Source organism: Cetorhinus maximus, chromosome 13 (genome assembly GCF_964194155.1).
Source record: "Cetorhinus maximus chromosome 13, sCetMax3.hap1.1, whole genome shotgun sequence".
In the NCBI taxonomy this organism is placed as follows: domain Eukaryota; kingdom Metazoa; phylum Chordata; class Chondrichthyes; order Lamniformes; family Cetorhinidae; genus Cetorhinus; species Cetorhinus maximus.
The window spans coordinates 57,959,603-57,975,312 of NC_135891.1; the positions used below are offsets into that span (position 1 = coordinate 57,959,603).

A 15,710-nucleotide genomic window follows, 5' to 3' on the forward strand; every position below is an offset into this window, starting at 1 on the left:
TTCATCCTCTAACATTTTTCTGCACATCTTCAGCTTTGTTTGATATGGGTGATTCTTATTTGGAGAAGAGTTTCTAATTTATGTTCATTGAAGTCAGTAAAAGCATTTGACTCTTGTTATATATTTAGGCTGTATTATGGAATATAAAGACCTCATCAGGCTGGTAGATAAATATACTTTACTCATACAATTTTGATGTGGAAAAGCTCCTTTGGCTTGAGAATATCAATTAAGTTCAAAATGTGTTGATAAGTACAGGGATTTACTAATGCAGTCTACAACTTCCCTTAACTCTTTTTTGGCAAGTTTTTGTGCATTAAGACAAGGGACCTTAAGTGCTCAGAACAGTTCACTTTCATTTAGGGCATGGCATTGTTAAGCACTTCCAGGTCACATCAGATGTGAAGGAAAGTTCCCTCTTCTCTTCCCTCAACACAACTCCAGGAGAGTGTCCTCTACAGTATGAGATTTTACCTTTTCCCAAACCAGCCATCCTTTGACTTTGAGTTTGCCAACCGGGGAAGAGCTTTGCAAAAGTCAGAACTTGGACAGCTTGATGCTAGTTTACAGGATTTAAAATCTTTGATCCAATATTTGGTGCAAGTCTGGAATTATTGGCAGGCTAGACTTGTAAGCAATTTAGAAAGTAGAAATAGTGGTAAATATATAGTTTTGTCAGTTCTTCATTCAAATATCTCAAAAAGAAAAAGATTTAAATCAGTCCATCATATATGTGCCAGCCAGAAAAAAGATGAAAAAGAATCTAGCCACTCATTTTAATCCCACTTTCCAGCACTTGGTCTGTAGCCTTGCAGGTTACAGTGCTTCAGACACAGATCCAAGTACCTTTTAAATGATTTGAGCGTTTCAGCCTCAACCATTGATTCAGGCAGTGAATTCCAGATGCCCACCACCCTCTGCATGAAAAAGTTTTTCTTCATGTTCCCCCTAACCCTTCTACCAATCACCTTAAATTTATGCCCCCTGGTAATTGACCACTCAGCCTAGGGAAACAAGTCTTTACTATCTAGCCTATCTAGGTCCCTCGATTAGGTCACCCCTCAGCCTCTTCTGCTCCAAGGAAAACCACCCTAGCCTATCCAATCTTTCCTCATAACTGCAATTTAAGTCCTGGCAACATTCTTGTAAATCTTCTCTCTACTCTCTCCAGAGCAATTATGCCCTTCCTGTAATATTGTGACCAGAACTGCACACAATTCTGGTTTTATACATTATTCCATCATTACATCCCTCCTTTTGTATTCAATACCTCATCCAATAAAGGAAAGCATTCCATATGCTTTCTTTACCACCTTATCCATCTGTCCTGCCACCTTCAGGGACCCGTAGACATGCACTCCAAGGTCCCTCACTTCCTCCGATTTATGGAGTATCCCCTTGCTTTGTTTGCCCTCACCAAATGCATTACCTCACTTTTCCAGATTGAATTCCATTTGCCGCTTTTCTGCCCATTCAACTAAACCCATGATATCATCCTGGAGACAACAGCTATCCCTTTCACAATCAACTACACAGCCAATTTTCATCATCTGCAAATTTTCTAACCATGCCTTCCACACTACTGGAAACTGTTTTCCATTCGCAAAATACATCCATCTACCATTCCCCTTTGTTTCCAGTCACTGAGCCAATTTTGGATCCAACTTGCCACCTTCCCCTGTATCCCATGGGATCTTACTTTTCTGACCAGTCTGCCATGTGGGACTTTGTCAAATGCCTTACTAAAATCCATGTAGACAACATCCACTGCACTACCCTCAATCCTCCTAGTTACTTCCTCAAAAAATTCAATTAAGTTAGTAAGACATGATCTTCCCCTAACAAAGCCATGCTGACTGTCTGTGACTTAAGTGACAGGTTATCCCATCTCAGACTTGATTCCAATAATTTGCCCACCACTGAAGTCAGCCTGACCAGTCTATAATTTTCTGGCCTATCCCTTGCACCGTTTTTAAATGATGGTAAAACATTTATCAGACCTCCAGTCCTCTGGTACCTCACCTGTATCTAGTGAGGATTGGAAAATGATCAGAGCATCCATTATTTCCTTCCTGACTTCCTTTAACAGCCAGGGACACAATCCATCCAGCCCTGGTGACTTATCTACCTTGAAGGTGGTCAGTCACTCCAGTACTTCCTCACTCACTATGCTTATTGTATCAAATGTTTCACACTCCTCCTCTAACTAGAAAGTCTGCATCACCCCTCTCCTTAGTGAAGGCAGAGGCAAAGTACTCATTGAGAACCCTGCCCATCTTCAGCATCAACGCACAAGTTACCATGTACATCCGATAGGCCTTACCCTTTCCTTAGTTACTCTCTCAATGTACTGGTAAAACATCTTTGGGTTTTCTTTGATTTTACCTGCCAATATTTTTTCATATTCTCTTTGCTTTCCCAATTTCCACTTCACCCCTGTAGAAACCCTAGAGGAGTAAGTCTTATGTGATTGTCATAAGCTCTCTTTTCTGCTTTATCTTGGTCTGTATGCTTTTGGATAAGCATAGGGCTCTAGATCTGAGTACCACCTTTTTTTGTGGTGACATATCTATACTGTGCCTGTAGAATCTTGCTTTTGAATGCCTCCCACTGATTTGACACTGTTTTCCCTCCTAATAGCTGTATCCAGTCCACTCTCGCCAGCTCAGCTCAAGCTTTGTCAAATTTGTCTTCCCCCATTTTAGAACTTTCACTTCTGTTCTTTGCCCTTTTCCATAATGATGGAAAATCTAACTGTATTATGGTCACCATCTCCAAAATGGTCCCCCACAGCTACTTCATCCACTTGCCCAGGTTCATTTCCAAAGACTAAATCTAGAATTGCACCCCCTCTTGTTGGGCATGTCACATGCTAGCTAAAAAAGTTCTCTTGAATGCAGTTCAAGAATTTTGTGCCCACTGTGCCCTTCACATTGTTCGTATCCCAATTGATATTAGGATAGTTGAAGTCCCCAACCAATACTGCATATTGTTTTTACACTCAAATCTGCCTACATATTTGCTCTTTTAACTTTCTTCCATTATTTGGGGATCTATAGTACACTCTTAGCAGTGTGGCTGCCCCTTTTTTATTTCTGAGCTCAACCCATATGGCCTCATTTAGTACATCATCCCTCCACACAGCTGTAATTGATTCTTTAACCAATACATGATTTCAACATTATATATTAAAAAATTGAAAATTCTGTATAAAATTACTTTTCTTTCCCCTCCCCGACCAATTCTCTGTTGTCCCCTCCTTTCCTGAAGCCATTGTCCATGAATTTCGACTTCTGCACAAAATGGGTATCACCGCAATGATTATTAAATTCAGCCTCTTGTCTCCTTCCACGTTCCCCCAGCCTAGACATGCAAAGAACAATTGTCAATCAACAATCACTTCCTCAGTTGAGATCAACTAAATCAGCAGTTTCACACTGGGTGATAAGTTTATCGACTCAATATTGGGGAATGTTCTCCAATATAATCACATTTTCAATTCAACTTTTGCAATTGGTTTTCAGGCACTAACGTTAATTTTATTGAATTAATTGTCTTGCTTTAGATTTACACAGGTCTTTAATATTGTAATTAAACAGCACTCAATTGTGTCCGTATATTGTCATGGCCATTAGCTTCAATGATATAACAGTCAAATCTCATGACAGCACCATATTTAAGTAGCTTTTAATCAGACAAGTGTTCTAGCAAGAGCTTTTAGTACTTGCTCCATTTAATCTGGTAAATCCACACAAACGGTGAGTTCTAAGATTTCCTTGCAGTGTGAGACATAGCACCCAAAGTACACCACAGCTTTCTAGCTACAGTCACTGGCATACACTTAATTCCAAATTTGTTACTGGCAAATTGATAGCTTTGAATTTCATTATAAAGCATTTGCAAAGAAACGTAGATCCACAAAACATTTCTCCCTACCTGTGCTGTTTAAAATACCAAGGGAGGGGCGGGGGGGGGTGGGGGCAGTGGGGTGGTTAAGATTGGGTTTGCTTTCATAATTCTCAGGAACTAACACCTGTTTCTTTAAGTATTCTTCACTTTATTATCAATTACTGGTGTTTTCCAGTCCCTTAAAGCAGGCACTGTTTTTCCCCCTTTTGAATATATTTTGTTGCCAGAAATGTCCTTGCTTATCAGAACATGTTATAATTACTGCAGATATGTTGTGGATGTTTTTAAGTAGATTTTCAAGCAATGATTTTTAATCAAGAAACAGTTTCAAGGGAAAGGATGTCACAACCCCATTTGCTGTACAAATAGCTTTTCACCCAGTGCACTTTGTCATCTTTCAGAACTCAAAAAAGCAGATAGTAAAAGATAGAATATTAAAGCCTAATCTTTACACCTACAAGCTATTATTTATAGAGACACACATTACATATTATGCATCTCCAAAATAATAACCCCTCCTTTTACCCTGCTGGAGTAAAAAAAAACTAATTAACTAGTAAACAGATTAACAGCCCCTTAAAGAGGCACTGTAAAAATAAAAGACAAAACTCAATTTTCATAAGTTTCCTTTAATGTTCCCATGGCTGATGACATACTTCAGTCCCTAAGGTGCCCACTAGCCATGGAAAGCCTCAAGCATACCAGCAGACACCACATCCTCCATCTCCAGGGGACACCCGGCCACAGGCATAGCCGCAGAAAAAAAGACAGGCTGTCAGGCCAGATGACCCCCTCAACTGCTACAATATATATGCTCTTTCGAATAAAACCATACATCAATAAAATAAACTAAAAAGGGGATGACATCCCCTGATGGGGCACTGTAACAAAACTTTGAAAGAAACTTACATAATTAAATTAAAATGTCATTCCCAGAACTGACAATACACACCAGCTCCAGCAGTGTCCACCAGTCACAGAAGGCTTCACAGTCAAGTTGGATGACACCCTTCAACCACCCAACCACTACAATATATATGAGCATAGATGAATCCCCAATTAATATCCACCACCTGAATACAATTAGCACCCAACTGATATACAATTATCAGCCCGGACTCGAAACATTAACTGTGTTCCTCTCTGCAGATGCTGTCGGACCTGCTGAGTTTTTCCGGGTATTTTTGTTTTTGTTTTGGATTTCCAGCATCCGCAGTTTTTTGTTTTTATAATTATCAGCCTCCTATTCAAAGCTGTTGCATGCAATGTTGTCATAAACTATTCACATGCCCTCCATTTTGACCACTGATTAAAAGGGAAACTCTTTCGAGTTATCAACAGTCACAGATTGCAACTCTTTCGAGTACAATCACAGTTCTTGGTTTCCGGGAGTGAGACATGAACCCACAACCCTCTGATTCAAAGGCGAGGGTGCTATGAACTGAGCCACAGCTGACACCTCCCTGATTAAAAGGGAATGTGCATAAATTTTAACCCCACTCTCATAGTATTTGACACTGCTACATAAATTTGACCTCAACCTGTAACTTATCCCTATTTATATAAAGGAAGCACAATTTGAAAAAAAAACTATCTCACCTAAATTAACCAATAAGTAAATATACTCACGACAGTAAATATTAAAAATAAGACTATAGCAAAATGTATTTTTCAACTGTGTTGGATTTCAATTACACCAATCCGGTCATCACGTCAATTCATTAAACAGATGAATAATTAGCAAGCATACACCACAGAGGTGTGGTAAAGTGAAGAGAAGCCATGGAAGTCTGCCCCTTATTTATCGAGACAAGATGCTACAGAGCTTCCTTGCTGCACTTCAGCAAATGTCAGTGAACATATGCAGAACCGTGAACATCAAACTCAAGGCCTTTCTTGCAATTAGATAATGAGGGTTGGTAATTCTGTCTGCATGTGCCTGGGTTGAATACACCAGCGCATGTGAGATGGTACGTTTCTGAACTGCAGGCCCAGTCTAACCAGCTGTCACGCTTCTGTATGTGAAGAACCTGCCTGTCGATCTAAACCACTGCAGACTTTTTAACCCCTGCTTTTGTCCTTGCGAAAAGGTAGATTAAGAGTACCACTGTTACCTTCATTTCATTGAAGCAGTTATTTGGAGCATTTTAGAGTCAGCAATCAGGAAACTGGTATCAAATATTGGAATGGAATGGTAGAGATAAATTCAAAATCCGTTTATGATCACCCACTGTGCTCTAGATATTTATGGTCTCAGCACAGCTTGCACAATGTATTAATATGACTGAAAATGATGGAAGATTAATATTGGCTCAAGTTCTTTTACTGGCTAGAAAATAGATTCATGAGAATCTCAATATTGTTGAGGTAATTTTCTGAAATGGAAGATCAAAAGGTAGTTGAGATGCATCCACAAATCCAATTTATGGCTGATTTGGACAGTTAATTTGCATTGTTCACAATGCTGTCTAATCCTTTCATCTTTGGATCTGGGTCACCTCCAGTCCATGCACATAGGTGAGTCTTTCTTCTACCTGATGGCTGGTAATAGCCTTTTTTCCTTTTGGTTGCAATTTCCATTCTGGTGTTTCTCACATAACAGAATGTGCAGTGCATTCAAGCCAGCAGATTACTGTTCTTGCAAAGAAAAGCTGTATTATTTTGGGGTTAGATGAAGTCGTATTAGGAGCGTGGAATAGAACACAGGTACAGTCCCCACCATGTATTGCTGACAAACAGTCATATAAGAAAAGTGGCACTAACCATTTATCATCATCATAGATGTGAATTACAAAGGTGCCGCTTAAAATGTACAGAATTGAATGGGCTGGTGATTTTGTGCAGTTCAGTATTTACTAATGTAAAAAGCTCAATTGATTTCAAGGAAAGACAGGTCTTCTGGTATCTTTAATCAGTTGTTCAAACTGTTAGCATGTATGTTTTGATCATCCACCACATATAGCGGGCAAATCACATTAGCACCAAAACACCCTGCATGTAATGAGAACAATGTTTGTCAACAAATGCCTAATTGTTGTTTTGAGAAGGTGACTGGTCCCCTGACAGGATTGAAGAGATGTCAGATTAGTAAGCAAGTTACTGTTGGCACGGGAGATGAATAGAAATTGCAGTAGCTTGCACATCACAGAGGTGATGCAAATATAATGCACTGATAGCTTTATATGAAATTGGCCGCACTGGAGAGACTGCAGACTGTGGGCTGGATTTTCAAAGGTTGAGTACGAGCGTGCTTTGAGCGTTGTGCACTCGGTTGGTGTGTCACTCTCCCAATGCCTCCAAAACATGCTGCAATTTTCAAACAGAGGGTGGGGTGGTAGACGGAAATGATCCCCGAATGAAAATCCAGCCTTGATCCAGGTGAACTGCTACACAGCTCAGCTGAAACCTGCAATGATGTCCTAGCCCCATACTTCGCTCTTCAAAGAGGCCTTACCTGTTGGATGAGATGTTGAACTAAGGCCTCATCTGTCCTCTCAGGTGGATGGAAAAGATCGCATAGCACGATTTTGAAGGAGAGCAGGGAGTTCTCACTGGTGTCCTGGACAATATTTATCACTCAACTAGTACCCCGATAAAAGCAAATTATCTTATCATTATCACAGACAACCAGGGCAGGATTTTCGGTCCTGGGTCCCGATCCCACCGTTTGGATGAAATCCGGGTTGGGAACTCACAAATGTCGGCACCGGGACACAGGGGGAGATTTTGGAGAAGGTGGCCAATTAAGTAGGGAGCCCTCCCCAAGCTGGCATGCAGCCACAGCTGTGCTCCTCAGGCAATCGTGGCTGTGGTAGGGTGGAGGGAGGAAATTAAATAAGTTAATGTTGGCTCCTTGGTCAGCAGACAGGAGGCTGTCTCCATCCATCGGCCTGGATTCACCCTCAGCAAGGGACCCACCTATTGACTGAAAAATTCCAGATGGCTTCAGGATAGTGCATGTAATTGGCCTAATTGGCTATCCTGCTACTGGCAAGAACATTCCAGCAGCCTAATATGACATCTGGTAGCATGAAAATGCCTCTAAACCCACGTTCTATGAAAACCCAGGCCCCAGATTGCATTCCAAAGGGTTAGTGGTAGCATGGCAAGGAAGGAAAGAGAGATTGTTCGGTGTGTTCATTTGGTAAGCTCATTGAAACCACTGGTCAGCATTTCTGGGATATAAGAATGTCGACTCTCAGTCCCAGTGCCAGCTCCTTCCAAGTAGCACAAGTAACATTCAGGTTTATGCTGAAAAGTGGCAGGTAACATTTGCACCACACAAGTGCCAAGCTACTTCGCTTTGGGAATTAACTGTCCTGAGTGCTACGGGCATGAGTTTGTGACCCAGCTCTAAGATGGGGCACTGAGTCTGCTCTGAGGGTATACGAACAGTGTCAGGTATAAGTTGCAACTAGGATCATCAGTAAAGCAACAGCAATCCCCCAAGCAGATCTCTTGTGGACTAACTCACACAATCACACACCTTGTGTATAATGACAAGCATGCCCAGATCACAACACCAAGTTAAATCGATACTGTGAAAAAGATATGTAATAAATGTTAGAGGATTGCAGGCAATGACCCAATCCTAGGGTTCAGCTGAAAGAAAGAGAACACAACCTTCTGAGTGCCTCAATCGAATTAGCACCTGTAATCCTTTGCCAGCCATCTAGAATCTGGGACGGATGCCAAATATCTTTTCACATCCCTCTATTGATCCTAGATTAAACTGCCTGTTACCTTAAAGAATCCTCAAAGTATTCTGGAATGATCCTGTGATGAATTGCCACGGTAATGCTGCTCTCTGAATCTACTTGGATTAGATGTTTGGTAAAAGGTGAACATAACAGACTGTTAATCAGGCTACAGAAAAAAATTAAGAGTTGCAAGTTTCCTGTCTATAACTCATTCCCCCGCCCCACAACACCAACCCCACCCCCCCCAACCAACCCATTATTGAATGTACCTCTAAGATACAATCACAATACAAAGCCTTAGAATTATACAGAACATGAGGAGGCCATTTGGTCCATTTTTCCTATGCCAGCTCTTTAAAAGAACAATCCAATGAGTCCAATTCCCTGCTCTTTCCCCAGTATTTTATTTTCCTTTTCAAGTATTTACCCAATTCCCTTGTGAAAGTTAAGATAAGATCTGTTTCCACCTCCCCTTCAAAGACTCCAATCCGAATCATAACAACTCACTGTGTAAAAAAGTTCTCATCTCCTCTCCAGTTCTTGCCATTCTTTCCCTTCCTAATGGCACTGTGGGTGTACCTACACCACATGGACTGCAGAGCTCAAGAAGATGGCACACCACCTTCTTCTCAAGGGCAATTAGGCATGGACAATAAATGCTGGCCTAGCCTATGACGCCCACATCCCGTGAAAGAATTTTAAAAAATTAGGTCAAATTTGTATCCTCTGGTTGCTGACCCTCCTGCCAGTGGAAACAGTTTCATCTAATTTACTCTACCAGTACCTGTCGTAATTTTTAAGACCGCTTTTAAATCTCCCCTTAACCTTCTGTACTCCAGGGAGAGTAATCTCAGTTTCTCTAGTCTTGCCAATAACTCAAGTGCCTCATGCCTGGTATCATTCTAGTAAATCTTCTCTGGACCTTCCCTATAAGTGTGATGTCCAGAATTGGACACAGTACAAAAGCTGAGGCCTAGCCAGTGCATTATAAAGGTTTACTTTTGTCTCTATTTATAAAGTGAAGGTCCCGTATCCTTTTTAACAGCCTTATGCAAATTGGCCTGCCACTTTCAAAGATCCACACATATGAACCCTCAGATCTCTCTGTTCCTACACTTGGGCTAAATTTGAGGTCAAAGAGGTGAAACAATATTCTTAACCTATTATTATATCAAACTATCAATATTACTTTATCAAAGGCATTTAATTTTTTTTCCTGTTGCAGGCATAGGCAACTTTAAGAGTATTTCTTTCGCAAATGAATAACAATCATCCCCACAAAACTTAATTTAATCTGTGACATCCAGAAATGTAGCTTATACATAAGGGAATTACTAAATATAAGGACTAAAACATTTTCAAATATGAGGAGCTAAAATGCTTTCAATGCAACCCTTCCTAGATAAACAGGTAAGTCGAGGATTTATCTCTAAGATGCCATTAGCAGTGTTATTTTTGGTAAGGCATTAGGTGAGAGCAAGCAGGGGTCACCAATGCTCCAAAGTTTCCTTTCTCTCCAAAGGAAGTTACCTAGCCTCTGCTTGACCTCTATATGTGACAGTTAAGATTGTCTGTTTAGAAAATAACAGAAAGGAACCATGGTTTTAAAAATATTTAGACCTCATTTAGAGTATGGAGTTCAGCCCTGGGCACCACACCTCAGGAGGAACAGACTGGCCTGGCAGAATCTTATGCCTCGTGGGCAGGAGCGCACCTGACCCAATCGGCCGCAAACTCACACGAGATGTCGGGCAAGCATCCCGACGTTGTCCCACATGTACGCAATCTTCAGGTTGGTGGGTGCGTGCAGGTGTCGGAGCTGCGCCCGCCGTCAATTAAAAGGCTGCTTAAATCCATTAAAAAGTCAGTTGATTCAGATTTTCCATTGCCCGCATGATTTTGTGCTCATCGCATGGGCAAAACGGGCAGGCAGGCAGCCCACATTTTGCAAAACCACATCCAAGGTCAGGATAAAAAGGGTCAGCAGCATTGCCCATGTGAGTAGTGAGGAGTTTAGGAGATAGTTTGCTGTTGGTTGCTTATTTGAACTTGACAGCTTCATCTCTGTTCTGAGCTTCATACTTAGCATTTCCAAGCTTCATTTCAGAACTCATTGGTGTCTCCAAGGCCCCTGTGGGATTTTGACCATGTGGGCTCTTCCACGTATCAGACAGCCTTCCCTCACCCTGGTAATGGGGATTGTGCTTCCGCTGGTGTCACCTCCTCTGAGGAGAAAGAGAGGGGCAGAAGGGAGAGGAGCCCAGGTGTCCCAAAACAACTTCCAGGGGAGCAACCTGTGGGAGGAGAGGTGCAGGCATAAGGGGTGCAGGGCCAGCAGGTAGTCCAAGGCAGAAGACGCCACTGTCCTGCTACCAGGGTTTGCAGGCAGCGATGCAGCTACCTCAATATGTCCGAGGTGCAGTGCCGAAGGAGGCTCCGACTTTCAATTTGAAATTTGACCTCCATTTGTCAGATGATCGGGCCTGAGATCAGCTCCAACTGTGTGGATGGAAACCCCATGCCAGTGGCTCTGAAGGTCACGGTGGCCCTCAACTTCTAAGCCACCGGCTCCTTCCAGGGGTCATTGGGGGATCTGGTTAGAGCGTCCCAATCAGCTGTCCACAGTTGTGTCAAGCTGGTGACACAGGCAGGTAATGACATTTATTCATTTCCATATGGACAAAGCCAGCCAGGCTGAGCGAGCCAGAGGCTTTGCAGCAATTGCTGGGATCCCCCGCTTCCAGGGTGCAATCAACTGCACAGATGTTGCCATCAAGGTGCCAGCGAGTCAGCCGAGTACCTTCATCAACAGGAAGGGATTCCACTCGATGAACGTCCAAACAGTGTGTGCCACAAGACGCAGATTCTGCAAGTCTGTGCAAGGCACCCTGGCAGCTCCCATGACACTTATATCCTCAGACACTCCCAGATGCAAAGGCTCTTCTGGCTGGATGGCTACTGGGTGATGAGGGCTATCCGTTGAATAGGTGGCTAATAATGCCTCTCCGCTACCCAAGAACAGAGGCAGAGCAGCATTATAATAGGAGTCATGCCTCCACAAGGGTGTTGATAGAGAGGACCATAGGTCTTCTGAAGATGTGCTTCTGATGCCTGGACCGTTCAGAGGGAGTGCTACAATACCCCCCAGACTGGCTGTTACTGATAGTGGTTGCATTCTGCGCTCTCCACAATATGGCTCTGGCAAGTCGGTACCCACTGGAGGAAGAGGATCTCGACACAGCTTCATAGGCCACAGAGGATGAATCCAGTAGGGAGTCAGGACCCTGGTGAGGAGAACGCTGAGGGCATGGAGGCAGATCTCTGTATCCTTCAATGAGGCAGGGATACCAGGGACGCCTTGATCCAACACTCCTTCAGCTAGGCTGTCAAAGATCTGCTTCCACCTCATGCCAGGGCTGCTGCCTCCATCCAGGATGTCCAAAATGCCCCTGTCATGTGAACCCAAAGCCCACTCAGTACCTGTGCAATAACATTCAGAACCACTCATATCCAGCATTACACACTGTAATACCCTACACCAAAAAAAAAGGTGAAGCATAATCAGGCCATTATGTTAAAAGCAAAATTTATGTAATTTTCACACTTAAAACAAATTAACATTACTATCTGTTGTGGTCACTTTGACAAACGGACCACAGGAGTCTCAGGTACAGGTCACGATCGTTTATTCGAGCAATTGCAAGGGGAGCACCATCTCAATACAGCTTGAGACAGTACTCTGCTAAACTACAAGTATTCAACATATTTATACATTATTGGTCACATACAAGAACAGTTCCCAGATTCCGATCTCGTCAACATATAGGTTTACATTACAAGAAATCTCTGGTAACAAGTATATCCCTATTTGCTTTCACTCAGGCAGAGACCTTACCATCTGTTCTTCCCCTATCTGTTGAAGAGCACACTTAATCTTAGTTGTTACTGCCATCCTCTGACTACAGTCTGGCTCCAAGGCCTTTCTGTTGTTTGCAGGCCCTTAATGCTGTGCAAGGTTCATCTGGTAACCTTTAACTGCCAATGCACTTGGAGATTTTCAGTAATCCATTCCCTTTCAATAAGTTCTTAGTGTACCTCTATATTCCCCCCTAACACTATCTCTGGTGTTAATGCCCCCACAGTAACGGTCACTGCCACAATTGTGGCTGAGTTTTGGGGCGTTGCCCTCCAAATTGAATGGTGCCTCTGGCTCCAAAGGCTACCCAGCCTGCTACTGGGAGGCCACCACCATTTTACAGCTGGCGTCTTGACGCAACATGTACCTCATGCTCCAGCTTTAAAATCCAGTCAGCTCAGGAGAGTGTTCTTAACAAAGCCCATAAGGAGCTTAATTGGTTACCTGCCACAGTATGGCAGGTAGCTATTCCTGCCATCGCCATGACTCCTGCATAGGTACTGTGGATTATGTGTCATGAAGCCAGCCCAATGGGATTTCTCTCCCGTTTTTGCCCCCCTCCTTTTCCGCTGTTGCCTCCAGACCTGCCTCCACGGGCTATTGAAAATTCAATCCATGGAGTTAAGGTACAGGTAAAATATGATCTAACATGTCCAGGGTGCTGAATGACCTAATCTATTAATAGGTTTCTCGATCAAGCAGATGAAGCCTGCACCCTGCTATTCTATGCAATGCACATTTTGCTCAATAAAATCAATCTGTGAGAGAAGATAATTGTGTGAGTTACCTAACTGTGACAGGAAGCAGTGAAAAGTTGTCATTTAATAACTCAATGCTTTATATGATTATTTCACTTGGAATGAAATGCTAAAATAATTACAGATTTTGCTGAACAATTGTTCATTAACCAAAAGCACCACCTAATTAATGTGCAGAAACATAACGTTTATATGGAAAAAATATGGCTTTGTGTTGCTAGGAAAGAGCAGTCCTAACTGTTATAAAGGGGTTTGAAAGGGTAGATGTAGAGAAGATACCTCCACTTATGTTGCGTCCAAAACTAAGGGCCATAAATATAAAATAGATGTAAATATAATAGATGTATCATACATATGATAGATTCAGTAAGGATTTCAGGTAAAACTCCTTTACTCAGAGAGTGGTGTAAGTCTGGAATTCCATATGGAGTAGTTGAGGTGAATGGCATAGATGCATTTCAGGTGAGATAGGGTGAGATGCAGTAAGGTGGGAGGAGGCATAAATGTTGGCATAAACCTGTTGGGCCAAATAGCCTGTTTTAGTACTTTAAAATTCTATGGGCTGAATTTTCCAGGCCACCTGCAGTGGGAAAACAGGCAAGTGGACCTGTAAATTAGGGTGCCATGTCATCAGTGGCATCCCCACTGTCAGCCAGCCCATCCCCACCTCGCCTCGATTTGACAGGTAGTGGGGGAGGCATCAGGTGGGCTGCCCACCTGTGACCCAATTGTAGTAAAGGCCTAATTAAGGGCCTAATCTAACTGCCGCTCCAACATGTAGGGGGCTGCAGGTTAGTGAAAGCGGCTGGGGTGCCTCCTTCCTTGGACAACTGTACCAAGCGGAGGCCCCATCCCCATGCTTTTGCCTCACCATGTCCAGCCTTTCTCCACCACCCACCCCCGCCCTCCCCAACATGCCCCCCCCACCCTCGCTGTTGTCTGCCAACTCAACTGCAGCAAGATCCCAAACTTGCCCAGGTTTTGGGGAATCCAATTCTTCTTCCTCCCAGGCCTCCTGCAATAGCTTTTTACGGCACCTGCTGCCGTATTCTGGTAAGTAAAGAATTTAAATGCCCCTAACCTCCTTGAAAACAGCTACGGAAAGTGTATAAGATAAATGGATAAGGGGGCAGGGTGGTTAAGAAGGACTGAAGTAGTCCATGTTCATATGCAGGAAGACCTGGACAACATTCAGGCTTGTGCTGATAAGTGGCAAGTAACATTCAAGCCACACAGTGGAAGCCCATGGGTTAGTGGTAATGACACAAGACGAGCAATCCAGAGACCCAGCTTACTGCTTTGGGGTCACGGGTTCAAGTCCCACCATGGCAGCTGGTGGAATTTAAATTCAGTTAATAAGCCTGGAACTAAAAGCTAGTCTCCATGAAATCTTGTCGATTGTCGTAAAAACCCATCTGGCTCACGAGTGTCCACTAAGGGGAAGGAAATCTGCCATCCTTACCTGGTCTAATTCTGACTCCAGACACGCAGCAATGTGGTTGACTCTTAATACCCACTGAAATGGCCTAGCAAGCCACTCAGTTGTATCAAATCACTACAAAGGAATAAAATAGGAGAGATCCCCCCCAGCATTGACCTAGGCTCCGAAAACAACAACGGCAAATCCAGCCCTGTTGACCTGCAAAGCCCCTCTAGGGGCTTGTGCCAAAAGCCGGGAGGTAGGGCTTGTGCCTTGGGAATTCTCAGCATCCATGAAGTCTCATGTCATCAGGTCAAACAAGGAAACCTCCTGCTGATTACCACCAACCGCTCCCACCCAACCTCTCCCCCCCCGCCCACCCCCATCACTTGAGTTGATGAATCAGTGCTCCGCCATGTTGAACATCACTTGGAGGAAGCATTGAGGGTGGAAAGGATGCAGAATGTACTCTGGGGTGGCTTCAATGCCCATCACCAAGAGTAGCTCAGTAGCACCACAACAGACAGAGCTGGCCAAGTTCTAAAGGACATAGCTGCTAGACTAGGTCTACGGCAGGTGTTGAGGAGCCCAACAAGAGGGAAAAATCTGTTTGACCATGTCCTCATCAATCTACCTGTCGCAGATGCATTTGTCTTTGACAATATCAGTAGGAGTGATCACTGTACAGTGCTTTTGGAGACGAAGACCCGTCTTCACATTGAGGATACCCTCCAACATGCCGCGTGGCACTACCGCCAAGCTAAATGGGATAGATTTCGAACAGATCTAATAACTCAAAACTGGGTATGAGGTGCTGTGAGCCACCAGCAGCAGCAGAATTACACTCAAACACAATCTGTAACCTCATGGCCCGACATATCCCCCACTCTACCATTAACACCAAGGCAGGGACTCAACCCTGGCTCAATGAAGAGTGCAGGAGGGCATGCCAGGAGCAGCACCAGGCATACCTAAATATGAGGTGTCAGCTTGGTGAAGCTACAACT

The 15,710-nt window shown here is 43.3% G+C and overlaps 1 protein-coding gene across 1 annotated transcript in view; it reads left to right on the forward strand.

The window, feature by feature from the left end:
- LOC144688627 (solute carrier family 12 member 5-like) overlaps positions 1-15,710 on the forward strand; it is a 742,161-nt gene that overhangs the window by 685,116 nt on the left and 41,335 nt on the right. The window lies entirely within an intron of this gene.